This window comes from Polypterus senegalus, chromosome 14 (assembly GCF_016835505.1).
Source record: "Polypterus senegalus isolate Bchr_013 chromosome 14, ASM1683550v1, whole genome shotgun sequence".
Classification (NCBI taxonomy): Eukaryota; Metazoa; Chordata; class Cladistia; order Polypteriformes; family Polypteridae; genus Polypterus; species Polypterus senegalus.
Genome location: NC_053167.1, coordinates 138,872,016 through 138,889,353, shown reverse-complemented (window position 1 = coordinate 138,889,353; position 17,338 = coordinate 138,872,016). Strand labels below are relative to the sequence as shown.

The 17,338-nt window shown below is 42.0% G+C and overlaps 1 protein-coding gene across 5 annotated transcripts in view; it reads right to left on the bottom strand.

The window, feature by feature from the left end:
- The window catches only part of mast2 (microtubule associated serine/threonine kinase 2), a 457,031-nt gene that overhangs the window by 161,598 nt on the left and 278,095 nt on the right, over positions 1–17,338 (bottom strand). The window lies entirely within an intron of this gene.

Below are 17,338 nucleotides of genomic sequence, written 5' to 3'. Positions count from 1 at the left end.
AGGTATGTATCTGTCCTGCTTTACATGTAAAACATTTTTAAATCTGTTCTACTGCTCCTCACTGTCTCCAGACATAAAAGCTTATTCCAGTCTGTCCTCCTTTGACTTTGGTGCATTTGCTCAAAATTTGCTCTACCAAACTTAAAAGTTTTAGTCTTTGCATCTACACTCTTCCAAAACACTGAGAATTGTATTATATTATTGTCACTCGACTCCAGCGGTCCAATCACCTCTACACTCTCAATTCTATCCTGATTATTACAAAACACTAAATCCAGACAGGCCTCACCCTGCGTTGGTGCTTTAATATGCCGTGTTAAAAAACAGTCACTGATTATTTGTATAAACTTGTGCTCCACCATTTGCAAGGTTATTCCAGATAATATTTGGACAGTTCCCCCTGTAAACTTGCCTTTTTAATTTTACTAAAAAGACTTGAATTGAAATTACTGTCTGCATCGGGCGGCCTATAACACCCACCTAAAATAAGATCTCTTTCCCTAACGTTTCCCAGGTGAAGCCACACGTCCTCACTAAGATGGGGCTCATCACCCAACTGAAGAGGACTTGCATTTAAATTCTGTTTGACATAAACAGCAACCCCACATCCTTTTCTGTTCTGTCTATCCTTCCTACAAAACGTGTATCCCTCTATTTTATACTCTTCCCCATCTTTTATATTTAGCCAGGTTTCTGTTACTGTTATCTTCTTATATAATACGCTACCGTGGCTGTTCGTTTGTCTGTCCAGGATTTTAAATCACCTGTAGCTCATAAACCGTTTGGCCTGTTGACCTGAAATTTGGTACACATGTACTACGTCACGTCTACTATCCGCTTTCGGGGTGATGAGTGACCTCCAAGGTTAATCCTCTTTTTATTTTTATTTTATTTTATTATAGAATCAACTCTCCGCAGCGGCCAGCAGGGCGGTCATGTGGTGCATGCGTACGGGCGCCGTTCTCACCCCTCCCACCTTCCTCTACCTCTTCATATCTTAAATCATTCTTGAGGCAGACTGAAGACTTAAGTGCCTGCTTAAGTAAAAAATTAAAGAAAACGTACTCGGTAATTGCCAACATAAACACTGACATAATCAGTTTTAACGTGAGAAGATGCCGACAAAAGAGAAGAAGCGGGTGGCTAGGATGGCCTGCGCCACCACCACCTACTCAAAGCATCCTGATGCTCCAACAGTGATGGACTAAAAGCCAGAAGTCTACATGACCATCATCATGAAATCCTTCTGTGAGAACCCTAAATCCAAAGAGGACTGTTTCATTTATGTGAGGTAGATTGCCCAGAGGGGACTGGTCAGGTGGTCTCGTGGTCTGGAATCCCTACAGATTTTATTTTTTTCTCCATGGAGTTTTTTTTTTTTGTTTTTTCTGTCCACCCTGGCCATCGGACCTTACTCTTATTCTATGTTAATTAATGTTGACTTATTTTATGTTCTTACTGTGTCTTTTATTCTTCTATTCTTTATTATGTGACATTATGTGACATGCCTGAATGACTACCGACCAGTTGCACTCACACCAATCATAATGAAGTGCTTGGAAAGGTTAGTCATGTCACACATAAAGACTAATCTCCCTGCCTCCCTTGACCCTCTTCAGTTTGCATACCGCTCAAACAGGTCAACTGAGGATGCCATATGCTCTGCCCTTCACCTCTCCCTGACACATCTGGATAAAAAAGACACATATGTCAGGATGCTATTCATAGACTTTAGCTCTGCCTTCAACACAATCATCCCTCCAAAGCTGGTTGTAAAACTGAGCAGGTTGGGCCTGAACACCACCCTCTGCAATTGGATCCTGGACTTCTTGACAGAGAGGCCCCAGTCAGTTCGGATGGGCCACAACACTTCCAGCATCATCACACTGAGCACTGGAGCTCCACAGGGCTGCGTGCTTAGTCCACTGCTGTTCACCCTGCTGACTCACGACTGCACCGCCACGCACAACACCAACCACATCATCAAGTTTGCGGATGATACGACGGTGCTGGGACTGATAAGCAGGGATGATGAAAGAGCATACAGAGATGAGGTGAAATGGCTGTCCGCATGGTGTGAAGACAACAATCTATCTCTCAATGTCGACAAGACAAAAGAGATAATCGTGGACTTCAGAAAATCACGTCCTGCCCACATCCCACTCAGCATCAACGGTTTAGATGTGGAGATTGTTAGGAGTACCAAGTTCCTCGGTGTGCACTTAACTGAGGAACTTACGTGGACACATAACACCTCATCACTAATCAAGAAAGCCCAGCAGAGACTACACTTCCTGAGGCGGCTGAAGCAAGCATGTCTTCCCCCTTCCATCCTCGCCATGTTCTACAGAGGCACCATGGAGAGTGTCCTGACCAGCTGCATCACTGTCTGGTATGGCAACTGCAACATATCCGACCGCAAGCGCCTGCAAAGGATAGTGAAGACAGCAGAGAACATTATTGGGGTGCCTCTCCCTTCACTACAGGACATATTTTACAAACGCAGTGTCCCAAGGCCTGCAGCATTGTGCAGGACCCCTTACACCCCTCACATGGACTTTTCACACTTCTGCCATCCAAGAGAAGATACCGCAGCATCAAAGCCAAATCTGCGAGGCTGCAGGAGAGTTTTTACCCCCAAGCTGTTAGACTCCTTAACACCAGGCTTCCCCCTGGGACCTTCCACATGGGCTCAACCACCTCTAAAAACAGAACTTTTATACATGAAAACCACAGTCCTGCAAAGATGAGCGTGCAGGTAGAAAAGAACTGAAAATCTCATACTGACCTCTAAGTATTTGGACACTCCTGATATCCTTCTGCTGTGAAACATTCTGACCTGTCATTGTTTACACACGTCTTAAACAACTATTATCATACACTGATAATTTCTGTATTATCTATATCTATTATTTATTATTTATTTATTATATTACATATCTTACACATCGATATTGCTGCTACTTGTTTGTCCTATCTTTGCACAATGTCTTGTCTTGTTTGTGTTTTAATTTTAAATTTGTATTCTATTTTTAATTTACTATTTGCACATCATGTTGTTACACTGTGGACCCTGAGCTTCGCAATTTCGTCTATCTGTATACTTGTATATGGTTGAGATGACAATAAAGTTCACTTTGACTTTTGACTTTGAGCTACATTTTTTGTATGACTATGTGCTATAGAAATAAATGTTGTTGTTGTTGCTGTTGTTGAGAAAGGAAGAGCTGCTCAGGAAGGAGCAAGCGCATGAACCGCTGAGCAAATGAATGGTAAACATAGAGAGAAAGAGGAGGAACACTAGGAATGCTCAAGTCAAGTGTATTGACTGCACATCATCGTGCAGTGCGCCATTACCGGTAATATAATTATGCTCTACTACATACAACTCCAACTCACTTGCTTTATCTCTCTATATAGAAAATCCAACGTTTGCCTGTCTGTCCGCTTTCACGAGGGAACTACTTCACAGATTTAGATCAGGTGTTTCTCTATAACTTGCGTGAACATTCCGGTTGATTTTGCGTCTTCTCTCATCGCGCTAAGCATCATGCAGTAGTTCGCTTGCCGGAGTGATATATTTGCGCTAATCTGAGACATAGGCTGCGGGCCGAGGGGAGGAGGAAGCGGAGTAGGGAGCCGGGCAGGGCCCTCCTCACTGTCCTGTTTCATGACTACGCGGGTGGAGTCGCGAGGGTCACCTAGTTTTTAATACTTCTAGCATTAAGGAGGAGGAGGAGGAGGAGGAGGAGGTTAGCAGCAGGCACACCCACCACACGACAAACCAACTTAGGATCCAGATTAGGACTCGAGTGCACCCATGCAACGGGTGACACCTCAGCACCACACTGGTTCAGATGGAATGGAGCAGTGCAAGGTTTTTAGGCAACCTATTTTTAATGTGTCACTCCTTCTACGTTTAAAGATTGGGTTAGTATTTATATAATTACTCATTTTTATTTCTACACCGTTGTTTGCTCCTCCACGTATGTTCTAAACCTGGCCTGTGCTAAATTCCCTGACCCCTCCACCACCCATTCCCTACTTTAAACAATCCTCGACTAACTTACTCATACGCCTCCCAAACACATTGGTGCCCCTCTGGTTCAGATGTAACCCACTGCAGCAGAACAGGTCCTATCTGTTCCAAAAGGAGTCCCAATACCCAATAAACCCATACCCTTCTACTCTGCACCAAGATTTGAGTCATGCGTTAATTCTTCTACGCTTTCCTGGACTGGCGTGTGGCACAGGCAGAACTACCTTCTCAGTTCTGCTTCTCAAGCTGGCACCTAACTCTTTGAGTTTGGATCGCAAAACTGACAGACTACCCTTATGTATGTCACTTGTTCCAACATGGACAATGACAACTGCATCCACACCCTGCTCTGGCCAAGAACCAATCCACCCTTTCAGGGAGGTCTCCCACCTGTGCACCCATAAGGCAACACACGATACAAGACTCTCTGTCCCGAGAGCAAACCCGTGCTTCGATCCCACTAATGATTCAGTCCCCAAATATCACTACCCCTCTGTTTTTGAGGTGACCTGTTGGTGCTCCTCATCCCTGCCTTAGAATCTTCAGAGGCAACGATCGGCTCTGCAAGGACTTCAAAATGGTTTGACTCTTCCAGTTCCAGGGTTGATGCCCGGGTCAGTGTACGCCCTTTACCTTACCCCTTGTGACTTGTGACCCACCTATCTCTACCTCCTGCGCCACCTAAGGGGTCCACATTATCTCTCTAAAGGACACCTGGGTCAGACTCCGCAATTCTCCACTACAACATGTCCAGCCAACTCCTCCTCCAGTTTGGTGACCCTGAGCTCGAGGTGCTGGATCAGCTGGCATCTCCTGCAGATGTAGCCCCTCATAGACGACTGGCTCCTACAAGCTGTCATCTAAAAAGTTCAACATCCAACAGGACTTGCATTATTGAAATTTGAGTTAGGATTACTAAAAATGTCCTAACTTTTTATTATTATTATTTTATTAAAATTAAATGATTTGGCTTAAATGGTAAAACTAAAAAAATTGAAGCCAAAGAAATTTGATTATAGAACTGCTACAGCTGGTTTTACACCTTCTGGCCCTTTAAGCTCCTGCGATCTTTTCCCCCTCGACTGCCTGCTGTTTGTCCTTCTATGAGGTTAACGTTACTTTCCTCTGTCTGGTCTCCAAACTTTGCTCTCCTCTTTTTCTTTACTTAAAAGCTTACAAGCTGCTATGTGTGGGGGCAGGTCAGATGGGGTTACCTGGCATGAGGCACTTCAGTTCTGAACAGGAAGTGCTATTGGCTGATAAACAGCCTACCATACATTGGCACACTAACAGTGGCAGCAGCTGCACAGCTTCAGCAGCAGGGTGGGCGCACTCAGCCTTAATTACAGTAATTGAGAAAGGATGCAATGTTAGGCTGTCTTACACCCCAGAGCACACTGTGAAGGATCGGCTCCAAAAAAAGACAAGTGAGGGTCACCAAGCCAGAGTCTGCCACCTCATGCCGGTGCCCGGGCTGTCGGCTTCGAGGGTCAGGTTGAACAAGACAGGACGACGCAGGGAGACAGCAATGCTAGCACTCACTCCACTTTAGTGCCCACCTTACAGTGGTGATGACAACAGCCTCTTCATTCAATTCAATTCAGTTCAGTTTATTTGTGTACTGTGCCCTTTTCTGAGTGTAGGCCCAGAGTGTGGTAAAGAAATTCACAGGTCAAGTAAAATTACAAACTTTACAAATGAGTAACTACATAATGCATGGACGCAAAGATACAATTTTTTTTAAACATACAGTAAAACATGGCAGATCCAAACTGAATAACGTAAATAGAGTCTAAAAATGTCTGTCAATTAATATTGACACTGAGCTGCGGCCAGTTGACAACACATAATAGGAGAAGCAAAACACCAAACCATCAGCAGCAACAATGGTCTAAATAATAATCTTTTTTGGGGGTCCAAGGTCTGTTGCAAGTCTGACTAAGTCACAATCCGGGAGAGCTTCGACCCACTGGCCACCCACCACCTGCTTACAGGTTTGATAAAGGGCACCTGAGAGAACAAATTATACTTGGTGTTTGAATCAGTAAAGTTATGCAACACCAACCAACACTGTGTGAAAAGGTAGTTGCCCCCGTCACTTAAAGGATACGTTTGATATTTTTCATGTAGAAGCTTTTCGCAGGCATTTGCCACGCGAAATTGTGTTCCAAAGTCGAGCATTTTCTAGCCAATAAAAGGGGTCATTTTGCTTGACTTCTCGTTACATTCATAATGGCTAACACGGTACAACACCCAAGTATTATACATTTTTAAAAAATCATAGCCAGTTCTAGAGTTTTATAATGTAACCTATGGGGCACAGAGTGCCACTGGAAAAAAATAAAAGCCTAAAAACTTACCAAATACGTCATTTTGGAAGTGGAAAAATAAAACCTCCCTTCTGTGTTTTCAACTCAGTTAAAGTCCCCCAAGACTATAATGTCCCCGCTGTAAACTAATTTTACTAAAAAGACTTGCATTGAAATCACTGTCTGCATCGGGTGGTCTATAACACCCACCTAAAATAAGATCTCTTTCCCTAACGTTTCCCAGGTGAAGCCACACGTCCTCACTAAGATGGAGCTCATCACCCAACTGAAGAAGACTTGCATTTAAATTCTGGTTGACATAAACAGCAAACCCCACCTTCTTTTCTGTTCTGTCTACCCTTCCTTAAAAATGTGTATCCCTCTATTTTATACTCATCCCCATCTTTATTATTTAGCCAGGTTTCTGTTATTTCTATAATATCAAAATTATCCTCCTCATAATTATCGTTTTTTTTTTTCTATAACTTGAACAATCCGGTTGATTTTGCGACTTCTCTCAATGCGCTAAGTATCATAGTTCAATGGCAGTAACGATTTATTTCTGTGAATCTGAAAGAGAGGCTGTGGGCCCACCTCACTCACATGGCAGCCTCTGTTCGAGTCGCTTTACCTCTCGCCACGTGATGGAGCGTACCTTTCCTCATCTTAGCTAGCGAAACCTGTTTGTTCAGCAGTCATTATCATCTACAGATTGTTAAGGAGTAACGTTTGATGTTTGTGAGAGACGGAGATCAGAGCTACATGTGTTTTAGAGGGTAGATGCTGACTGGCAGATGATATCACAGCCACGTGCTTTTCTCACCATGCGTGGGACGCTCTCCCGTCAGAGATGAACACGATCAGATACAGTGCCAATGCTCAACGTCGGAGTGTACCAACCTTCTGCTTGGCCAGAATTACATTTTTTTTTATTTATTTTTAAACTTTGTCCTGTTTCACTACTATATGGGCAGAGCCACAGGGGACAGCTAGTAGTGTATAAAGTTCAACTCCTGGGTCTTCCAAATTATCAGACTTTGAGGATGGAACAAAGACTCTAAATCACAAGATTACAGAAAGTTTTCCTTGGCTAAAGACTATCTTCTGATCTGTGATTTGGATTTTAGATTATGTTGTGGTTTTAGCGCTAGGCTTTTCTCTCTTACAGATTAATGATCTCTTGCTATGTCTCAGCTCCCAGTCCTGCTTGCTTGGCACTCGAGGTGCATCTGTTCTCTAAAAGGTCAGATCTCTCCTCGACAAACAGCACCGTAACAACACGGGAGTGTTGGTTCTTTGATTATTCACTTATTTTTCTCATTGTTTCAGCAAACACGTGCCTCATATTAAACGACACTGCCAGGTTGTTACCCCATATCTCTGACATTGTCACCTGTTTACTTTACACACTCCCCCACCATAATCCATCATCTATGGGGAAGAAGCAAAAAGCTTTAGATTCATCAAAAATTTTGATTTCAGGTTTTTAACGGATCTCAGTCCCCTGACACCAAAAACATTGATATCTTGATATGTGCGCCTGTCTGTCTGTCACAGTTTCTTGAGGACGGTCTAGTGGTAAAAAGGCCGGACAGAAAAATACCAAACTGGAGAGTTAAGCCTGTTAGGAGATGCCGATGTGCTGCTAAGTTTTTGGGCCAAATCATGCAACAGAAAGAGGCCCTCTAGAGGAAACTTCAAATACTGTAATTCTGCAATGAATTGTGAATTCTTCTCGTCAATTCGCATCGTAATGACCCATTTTATGATCAGAAAGATCAGCACCAGAGAGGTAAATAATTACTGAAATGTTAGAGAATAGCTCGGGTAACTTGGTTCCCAGGTTGTAAAGCCTACTGACGCTCGACATTTTCTACACATTAAATGAATTTTGTATTTATACTGTAAAAGAAAATGAGACAGAATAGCAAAAAGTATTGGGCTTTCCCCCAAGAACCCCATTTAACAGCAAAAATGCTAAAGCAAAATGAATGAAGACCAAATGAAGAGGCTCCAGCAGTAGCAGCTCTGTTCTTATGTGATCGGGATGGGAAGATGCAGGAGTTCAGAGGCAAACTAGAAGTGAGGTCTCTGGCCTTCTGTGAGCTCCTCATCTGCTTTTCGGTAGGACTGTGTCTCGCCCCAAAACCTGTCCTCCATTTTACCCCGTTATAATAATAATTACATTACATTATCTCAGTGCTCAAAGCGCTATCCACACAGGGAGGAACCAGGAAGCGAACCCACAATCTTCCACAGTCTCCTTACTGCAAAGCAGCAGCACTGCCACTGCGCCACCTGTGCAAAGCGTCCAACATAATAACGAATTATTACGCAAGTGCAACTTTTCCTTTAGGGGTGGTAATAATTCTTTGGTGCTGTGCCCTGTAGGCATGTAGTGTTGGTCCTCCACACTCCGGTTGTTTTTGCTGCCACTCTGCCGTGGTGGTGTATTAGACGTTTGTAGACCTGCTTAGTTCAGGGTGCATTGGAAAGTAAACCCGAGTGTAACAAGCAGGAAACTCGAGGCAAACTCATCACCCTGATCACAACAGGCGCATGTGCCACCTTCACCCCCACAGTACCCAGCACTGCTCTCTAAATACACAGCTGTCCAAATCGGGGTCAGACTCTCCTCCTCCCCTGGCAGCTCAGCAGGGGGGTGCCACCCACCACCGGCTCTGCAAACAAAAGTAGGCTGGTGAGTCTGTAATTATCACTGCAGAATGCAAGAAAAGTCAAAGCGACCCAGCCAAGGATGCAGCAGGAGAAAAAAAATAAAACAATAAAAGCATTTAAACGTTTATAGTTTATCGACAGGGATGCTCCTCTGTGACACAGCGAGAGACTGTTTTAACATGCCAGACCCAAGGACGACTACTGTATCAGGCCTAGCTGCCTCAAAAGAGGTGCCAGCTCATTAGTTGGCACATAAGTCAACTCAAGTGGCTTTACTGTCATATCACCCATACAGGGCATTGCAGCATACACTGGCATGAAGTAACGTCCACTGGGGACGCAGTGTAACATATACATAAACGCAAGACAAGGGCGAGACAGGTAAAGAACTATAATGTACTATAAACAGATTAATAAATAATAGGCAAGTGAAAAGGTAGTAGGAATTTGAAACAGACAGTAATAAATATACAATACAACAACTAATAATAAAAGACAACATTAGTAACAATGTGCTAAATAAACGACTAGGTGCAGGTCTGAGGGCGGGTTTCAGCACAGAAGTCAGAGTCCGATCTGCCAAGGGGTAGAAAGCTGCTGCAGAATCCGGCAGAACTGGATCAGATGCTATAGCACCTTCGACCAGACAGATGTGGGACAAAGAGACTGTGGGGAGGATGGGAGTGAAATTTCAAAATTCTGTGGGCTTCGTTGATGCAACGTTTTACAAATTAGGTTTTTAATGGAGGGCAGAGAGGGTCCCAGTGATCTCTTCTGCCAGGTGCACTATCTGTTGTAGGATCTGACCACACTGCACTTCCCAAACCAGGCAGTGATGCAGCTGGTCAGTACGCTGTCCCTGCAAGATATGATGAGAATGGGAGAGGTAGGCTTGCCTTCTTTAGCTGCTGAAGGAAGTGGAGACCATGATGGATGGAGACACTACGGATTAAAGAAAGGCACACCCAACCAATCTAGGAAGTGAATGGCAAACTTTGTGCTGAAGGAGCCAGCAGAGACAATGGCAATCAGCAGTAAAAGGACTCCTTGCAGGCGTTCGGGTAAGCTGTCCCCCACATTTTGCCCCTGGTAATATTCAGCCCCCCCAAACTCACATTTCGCCACCATTATATTTTGCCCCAATACTTATGTACATACCTAGAATTTCAACTAAAAATGTAATAAACCTTACCCAACATTGAAACAGCGTTCTTATACGACTCACAGATCAACGTGTTGCACTGAAAATAGTATGCGTGATTGCCTTCATAAAAGGTGAGTATTATACTTAAAATTTAATCCGTGTTATGTGTATTTAGTATTGTACGATTGTACTGGAATTCGCACATTTTTTTTGCCAGCACTGTGGCCGTTTCAAGACGTGCGTTTACAGTTTTTGCCACCTGATTGTCGGTGGCCGTGTTGAAGAACCATCAACACCTCGTAGACGGCACAATATCAAAACTGTTGCGTCGCCACTCACCGCATCGTGTATTACTTTCTCACTGAAAACGTTATTTTTCCATTGTGACTAAACCTAAAATCAACCTAATAAAATTTCACTATGGCAGAAAGAATTAATATTAATTTAGTACATAATTGTATTTCACGTATGTTTTTTGAGCAACGGCATGTGAAATTAATTTTTGTAAAATCGTTTGGATTCGTTTAATTGAAATAAAAATGTATATATGTTTACAGAGCATTTCATTTAAGTGATGCACTATTGCTAACATTTTTATCATTTTGCTACCAAAATGTTTAAATTAGGAAAGTCAGTTTTGAATGCTGAGAATGATTATTCACTTTATTTTTTTCTAGAAACTTCCGACACTCAAAATGTCTGGGTGTGGGTATTAGAAGTTACCGGGGTGGGGGAGAAATATCATGGAGGCGAAATGTGAGAGGCGAAATTTCCGTAAACCCTCCTTGCAACCCACCAAACAGCTCTAATGCTCATCAGTCACTCCAAATGACAATGACGCCTGCCAAGATGGTCATGGCACAGACCCTAGCACAGTAGGGATAGGACAGTCCATTCAGGTCCCACATTCGCAGATGAATCACTACGCAAGAACCACTCGAACGGTTCTCCTTCATTTGATTTACAGACAAATCATTATGAATTGCACAATTCTTGTTCACTTGATTCTACAAAGAACCGTCTTGTAGTTAAATTGGGCATCTTAAATGTGTTGTTATGGTTTATGTACAGAAAGGCAACAATGGCATATGAATTACCATGTTAAATATATAACTATATATTAATATGTAAAATCAATCATATATTTATATATAATTAATTATACAGGTAACTCCTTCACATTCGCACAGATTAGAGGCAGAAGACCCCTGCAAATGTGAAAATCAGTGAATAATATTTTGGTCCCCCCTAACAGAAAGACAAATAAACCCAATGACCAGGTAAGTGGACCTGTTCTAATAAAAGACGAGCTTTAACACCGTTTCAATTCATTGTACTGGAGATAAAATTCTCAATTCTTAATACTGTAACGGTCCTGACAAGCCACATTGTATAAGCGAGTGTAACACTGAGAGAGGCAGACATGACTATGCAAATGGCAAACCTGCAATGGTGAGCAGTCTTTTAAAGAATAGCAAACCACCTAAAAGAGCCAATTAAAGGGCAAAGGAGCCATTCTGGCACTTGGCACAGGTGTTACATTAGTGTCATTAGCAGGACAAATACAAGAACTACCGTTTGCTGGAGCGATATATTTGTGCTGATCCAAGACAGAGGGGGAGGCGTGACGTCAGGAGTGGGGAGCCGGTCTACCTCTTTGTTTCTAGTATAACTTGCCTCCGCTTAGCTAGTGATAGCTTTTTGTTTGTCGATTTTTAATATTTGTCCTGTTTTACTACTACGCGAGCAGTGCTGCAGGGAATGGCTAGTTATTCTATATATTTGTGATGCGATCAGAATGGAAATCCCCCAGGACTTCCCATATACGGCAACCTCTAAATTAACAAAACAAACTGATTCACTTAAATGGGTAGTTCAAAAGGACTGAATCAGTAAACTGAATAGAAATGCCCATCACTAGCCTGCAAAAAACAATATTTTGTTCTGTGTGCCAATTACAAGGTAACTGAAATTGACTATAAATAATCAATCCGTTTCAAGTTGAAACATGGTGCTAACATTTTCCTCTCTTGTTTCCACCACAGCACAGAGAAGTTGCCCAGTGAGGACAATCCCAAGGTCCCCAAGCTATAAATCCTACTGCTAATAGAAGAAAGTGGACAGTCTTGCACCGAACCCAAGACAGGCCGGAGGTCCTTCCTAAGAATTTTGTTATTACATAAAGTGACAGCAATCTTTTTTACAAGCTTTCTGTTGGCACACATACTGGCCCTAATTTTTGTTTGTTCTAAAGAACATCATTTTGTTGTAATTAAACGGGGATGACCTTTTATGGCTCAACAGTTTCCAGTGGTGACTTGCTGTTCTTTCACCCAAGCACTATATATTATATTATTATATATATATATATATATATATATATATATATATATATATATATATATATATATATATATACACACACACACACACACACTATATATATTGTATATACAGTATATATAAATCCTAAGCCTAAAAGTGCAACGATTTCGTGCAAAGATTTTATGTGACTTTTTTGTCACGCTTTAAATTGGGCTTATATTGAAACCTATATATTTGTTTTAATTTTTTTTTTTTCTCCAGCCTTTGGAGTTTTTTTTTTTGTTTTTTCTGTCCACCCTGGCCATCGGACCTTACTTATTCTATGTTAATTAATGTTGACTTATGTTTATTTTTTATTGTGTCTTCTATTTTTCTATTCTTCATTTTGTAAAGCACTTTGCGCTACATTTTTTTGTATAAATATGTGCTATATAAATAAATGTTGATTGATTGATTGATTGATACATATATAAGTTTGGTATCATTCTTTTCAGAATTTATCGAACTTTAATATGATGTTGTTAGATTTTCAGATTCTTATTCCGTTTTTAAATTATAAACTAAAAAATATCAAGAACTCATATCTCGCGAGACGAGACTTTGTGCCAAAAGATTTAACCAGGCCTGGGGCTGGAAATAAAACACAAAGAGTAGGACAGTTGCTGTACAGGCTTTTAAATGTTCAGATTGCCGCACAAGATGCAGATCACACAGCACGGCAGCAACAGCAAGACAGCAGCTGATCGAGTAAAGAGGAGGTAAAAAAAAAAAAAACATCACCATTTAAGAGGCAGCTGCGGAGGAGCGACTGCATCTCCTTGGGGTGTGTTAATCCCAAATAAATAATCATTTTTCTTTTGTATATTTACAGATTTTACTAATATTCTGGCTGCAACTGGGAGTTGGGTGCCAAAGGTGCCGGGGAGGGGGTTGCCCCCCTAGTGTATATATATCTCTAAGCAAAGGAGAGAGTTATTTGAGGAGATCAGAAAGCAAATGATAAGACAAGCATGTTAAAGGCAACGTCTAGGTGACCATCATCTCCAAGCAGCTTTGATGTTCCTGTGACAACAGTTGCAGATATTATGAAGAAGTCGAAGGTCCACGGGACTGTAGCCCACCTCCCTGGACATGACAGCAAGAAGAAAATCAACCCCAGAACAAGCAGAAGGATAGTGAGAATGGTGGAGAAAAAGCCAAAGACAACTCCGAAAGAGATACAAGCTGACCTGCAAGGTCAAAGCCAATCAGTGTCTGATCGCACCATCCATCGTTTTTTGAGTGACAGTGGGCTCAATGGAAGAAGACCAGAAGGATTCCATTGTTGAAAGAAAAACATAACAAAGCCAGACTGGAAATGGCTAAAATACAAATTCACAAGATGCAATGCTGCTGAGAGGATGTCCCTTTGGACAAATGAGACAACATCTTACCTTTTTGGTAAGTCACATCAGCTCTATGTCCACAGATGAGAAAATGAAGCTTCCAAAGAAAAGAACACCAGAGCTACTGTGAAACATGGCAGAGGCTCGCTTATGTTTTGGGGCTGCTTGGCCGTGTCTGTGATGTCATCAGTTCAGAGTCCTCCCGCTGGCTATTTAGGAGACCGTTGAGCTTATTGGAGTAATGCTAGTGCGCTTTCTCAATTTGTCTGTTTTCTTTGACCTTTTTGCTTCTTTTTAAGGATTCTGGCTTATTGTTTGCTATAGGATTGTCTTTTAAGCATTTTGCCGTATTTTTCATTTTTTGTGTGAATAAATCCTTTATTTAAATAGAGCTTTAGGTAATCCACCTCCTTGTTTGACTTTTAATTTCTTTTGGGATATTATTATTAATAATAATATTATATTACTTCCTTAGAAGGCTGGCATCCTTCAACATCTGCAATAAGATGCTACAGATGTTCTATCGGACAGTTGTGGCGAGCACCCTCTTCTATGCTGTGGTGTGCTGGGGAGGCAGCATAAAGAAGAGGGACAAACTGGTGAGGAAGGCAGGCTCTATTGTAGGCACAGAGCTGGACAGTTTGACATCTGTGGCAGAGCGACGGGCGCTGAGCAGACTCCTGTCAGTCATGGAGAATCCACTGCATCCACTGAACAGGATCATCTCCAGACAGAGGAGCAGCTTCAGATACAGACTGCTGTCACCGTCCTGCTCCACTGACAGACTGAGGAGACCCCACACTATGCGACTCTTCAATTCCACCCGGGGGGGTAAACGTTAACATTATACAAAGTTATTGTCTGTTATACCTTTATTGTTATCACTCTTTAATTTAATATTGTTATTATCAGTATGCTGCTGCTGGAGTATGGGAATTTCCCCTTGGGATTAATAAAGTATCTATCTATCTATCTATCTATCTATCTATCTATCTATCTATCTGTCGTATAGTCTCTTTTAGTTTTCTTTCTTTCTTTCTGTCTTACAGTGCCTTTCTCTTCTATCTACTATATAGTGGCTGTCATCCATCCATCTGTCTATCCATCTATCGCCTTTTCTATCTCTCTTATTATACAGTGTATTATCTATTTATTTAGCTATCTGTTATATAGTCCTTTCAGTTCTTTTTCTTTCTTTCTTTCTTTCTTTCCTTCTTTCAGTGCCTTTCCTCTCTCTCTCTCTGTTTTGTGCTGCAGTAGGATGGAAGTCTACTACTGTAGTTTGGAATGAGGTGGGCTGGGTAATGAAGGGCCTCCCCTACTTTAATGGCTTCTTTTGGAGGCCTCCCATCTTCTTGTCATGTTTGAGCCTCCACGTTATTACTGAGATTATAATAATATATATAATATGTCTATTCCTTTTTAGTCAGGGATCTCAAAGAGCTGCTTTGGTGTGCCTTCTCTTGAACATTTAGAGATATTTAGATTTAGCAAACAGACAAGTAGACAATGTTGTTTGTCTAGATTGAAATCCAGGTAAGATTAAATGAAGCATTACGGTGCAACCAAACCAATGCCTCTTGGAGGGTCTGGTGTGCCAAGGCAGGAACTGAAGCAGAGCCCGTGGGTAGAGGAGACTTCAGTCCCTTTGATGTGCTCATCCTTAATGATATCACAGGTAAAAAGGGCCTGAGGTCCCAGCTGCGTGACAGAATGACATACTCCATGGTGGATGCTTACTACATAAATAGCAGCTTTACTCCAGGAACTGCGAGTGTCAAGAGAAAAAGTGGCACACGCTGCAAATCCCGAGGACTTAAAGTCACCTTGGAAACAGCTGACACTAGAGGTTACGGCTTTATCATTTGTAAAACAAGGATTCTGTGTGTGTACACATGAGCTGTAAGGAACACCGAGAGCAGATTTTGATTAGGGGAATGGGTGACAGACACCACCAAATGTTTGTTTACCCTTAGCAAACCCTTCATTCCTCACAGGTCAGTGGTGGTGTGGCACCGAACATGTTTTATACTTGTCATTTGGTCTCTTTTTGTTATCAGGATTCTGTTTGTAAGGTTAATTTATCAGTTTGTTTGGGTTCAACAAAGTCCAAGTTTTGCTCTCGTCTGGTTTTTCTTTGTTAACACGACGTGTTTTAAAGATGCATCACGTGACTATGATCGTTGTCTTGATGATGCTATGGAAGTGATGTTGTATGGCAGCGGTTTCATTATGTGTTATAACACAGCATCTTAAAAATCTCTAGCGTAGTTAAGTTCTACTTCTAAGTCGACCCAGGTGACAAAATTTGCTTTCGGTTTCGACTTATGATTCTCATTTTGCCCTTTTGATTCCCGGGTACCCGGTATATCTGACTTCTCCGTGTTGACTACTTGCCTGTACTGAAGCCTGTTTTTGTTATCTTTTGGTCTTATATGACTGCTCACAATAATCCCCAGACACTTACATTATGTGTGATATAACATATTGAAAAAACAAGACAAGAACGGAATTAAAACAAACCAAACTTAACGATGAACCTCAAAAACATAATCCTAATAACAAAAAAATTTGCTTTGAATATCATGGGCGTCACATCAAGTATAGGTGACTCCCAGTGTTCACAGAAAACATTAGCACACCAACAGTTTCAGTATCTCACTTGTGTCTGAACATTCCACAGTTCTGAGTGTTTCAGATGAATACCCAGCAGCCCACGGTGGGGAATACGTTTTAGTTTCTCCACGTCATGAATGGTAGACTCAGACTTGGGGATACTGACAGTTCAGTGCTCCCCACCAGCTCTTACCATAACGTAGTGTCTCAGTGCTGCCCCACAGTGGCCCACAAGTCTTACATGCACAGGTGTCAAGCTCATTTCCCACAAGGCCGCTGAGGCTGTGGGTTTTCATTCCAGCCACTTCCTTAACTGATAACTAACTACAGCTGTTAAGTGGTGCTGATCGGCAAAATCCCCCAGGGTGTTTCTTGCAGCAAATTTGCTGAGTTTGCCGATGATCAGAATTTACCCCAGAAAATTGTGTCTGTTTTTTTCCCAGTGCCCCATGATCGTTTGTGAGGCCAGCGTCACACTACAGAAATGTAGCTGCCAAAGTTGGATGGGGATGACACTAACCAAACACAAATGTGCAGAACTTTCATGCATCTGTCCTCTGAATATATGTGACCCTACATTTCACAGCACTGCCCAATGTGATTCGTGTATGCGTGAATAATTTACGCCATATACACGCAAGCACGCTGCTGCTACCCAATCGGTACTCCAGTCGGATTTACATCCCACATGCATTTAATTTCATTTGAGGGGTACATTAGCTGACCATAATGAGAACATTTTGAAAACACTTTGTTGTTCTACACAGATTGATTGTACGTTGTATCTTCACTGCTGGATTAAGCGTATTATTCTCCTCGGTAATGACAGTGACAGGGATAG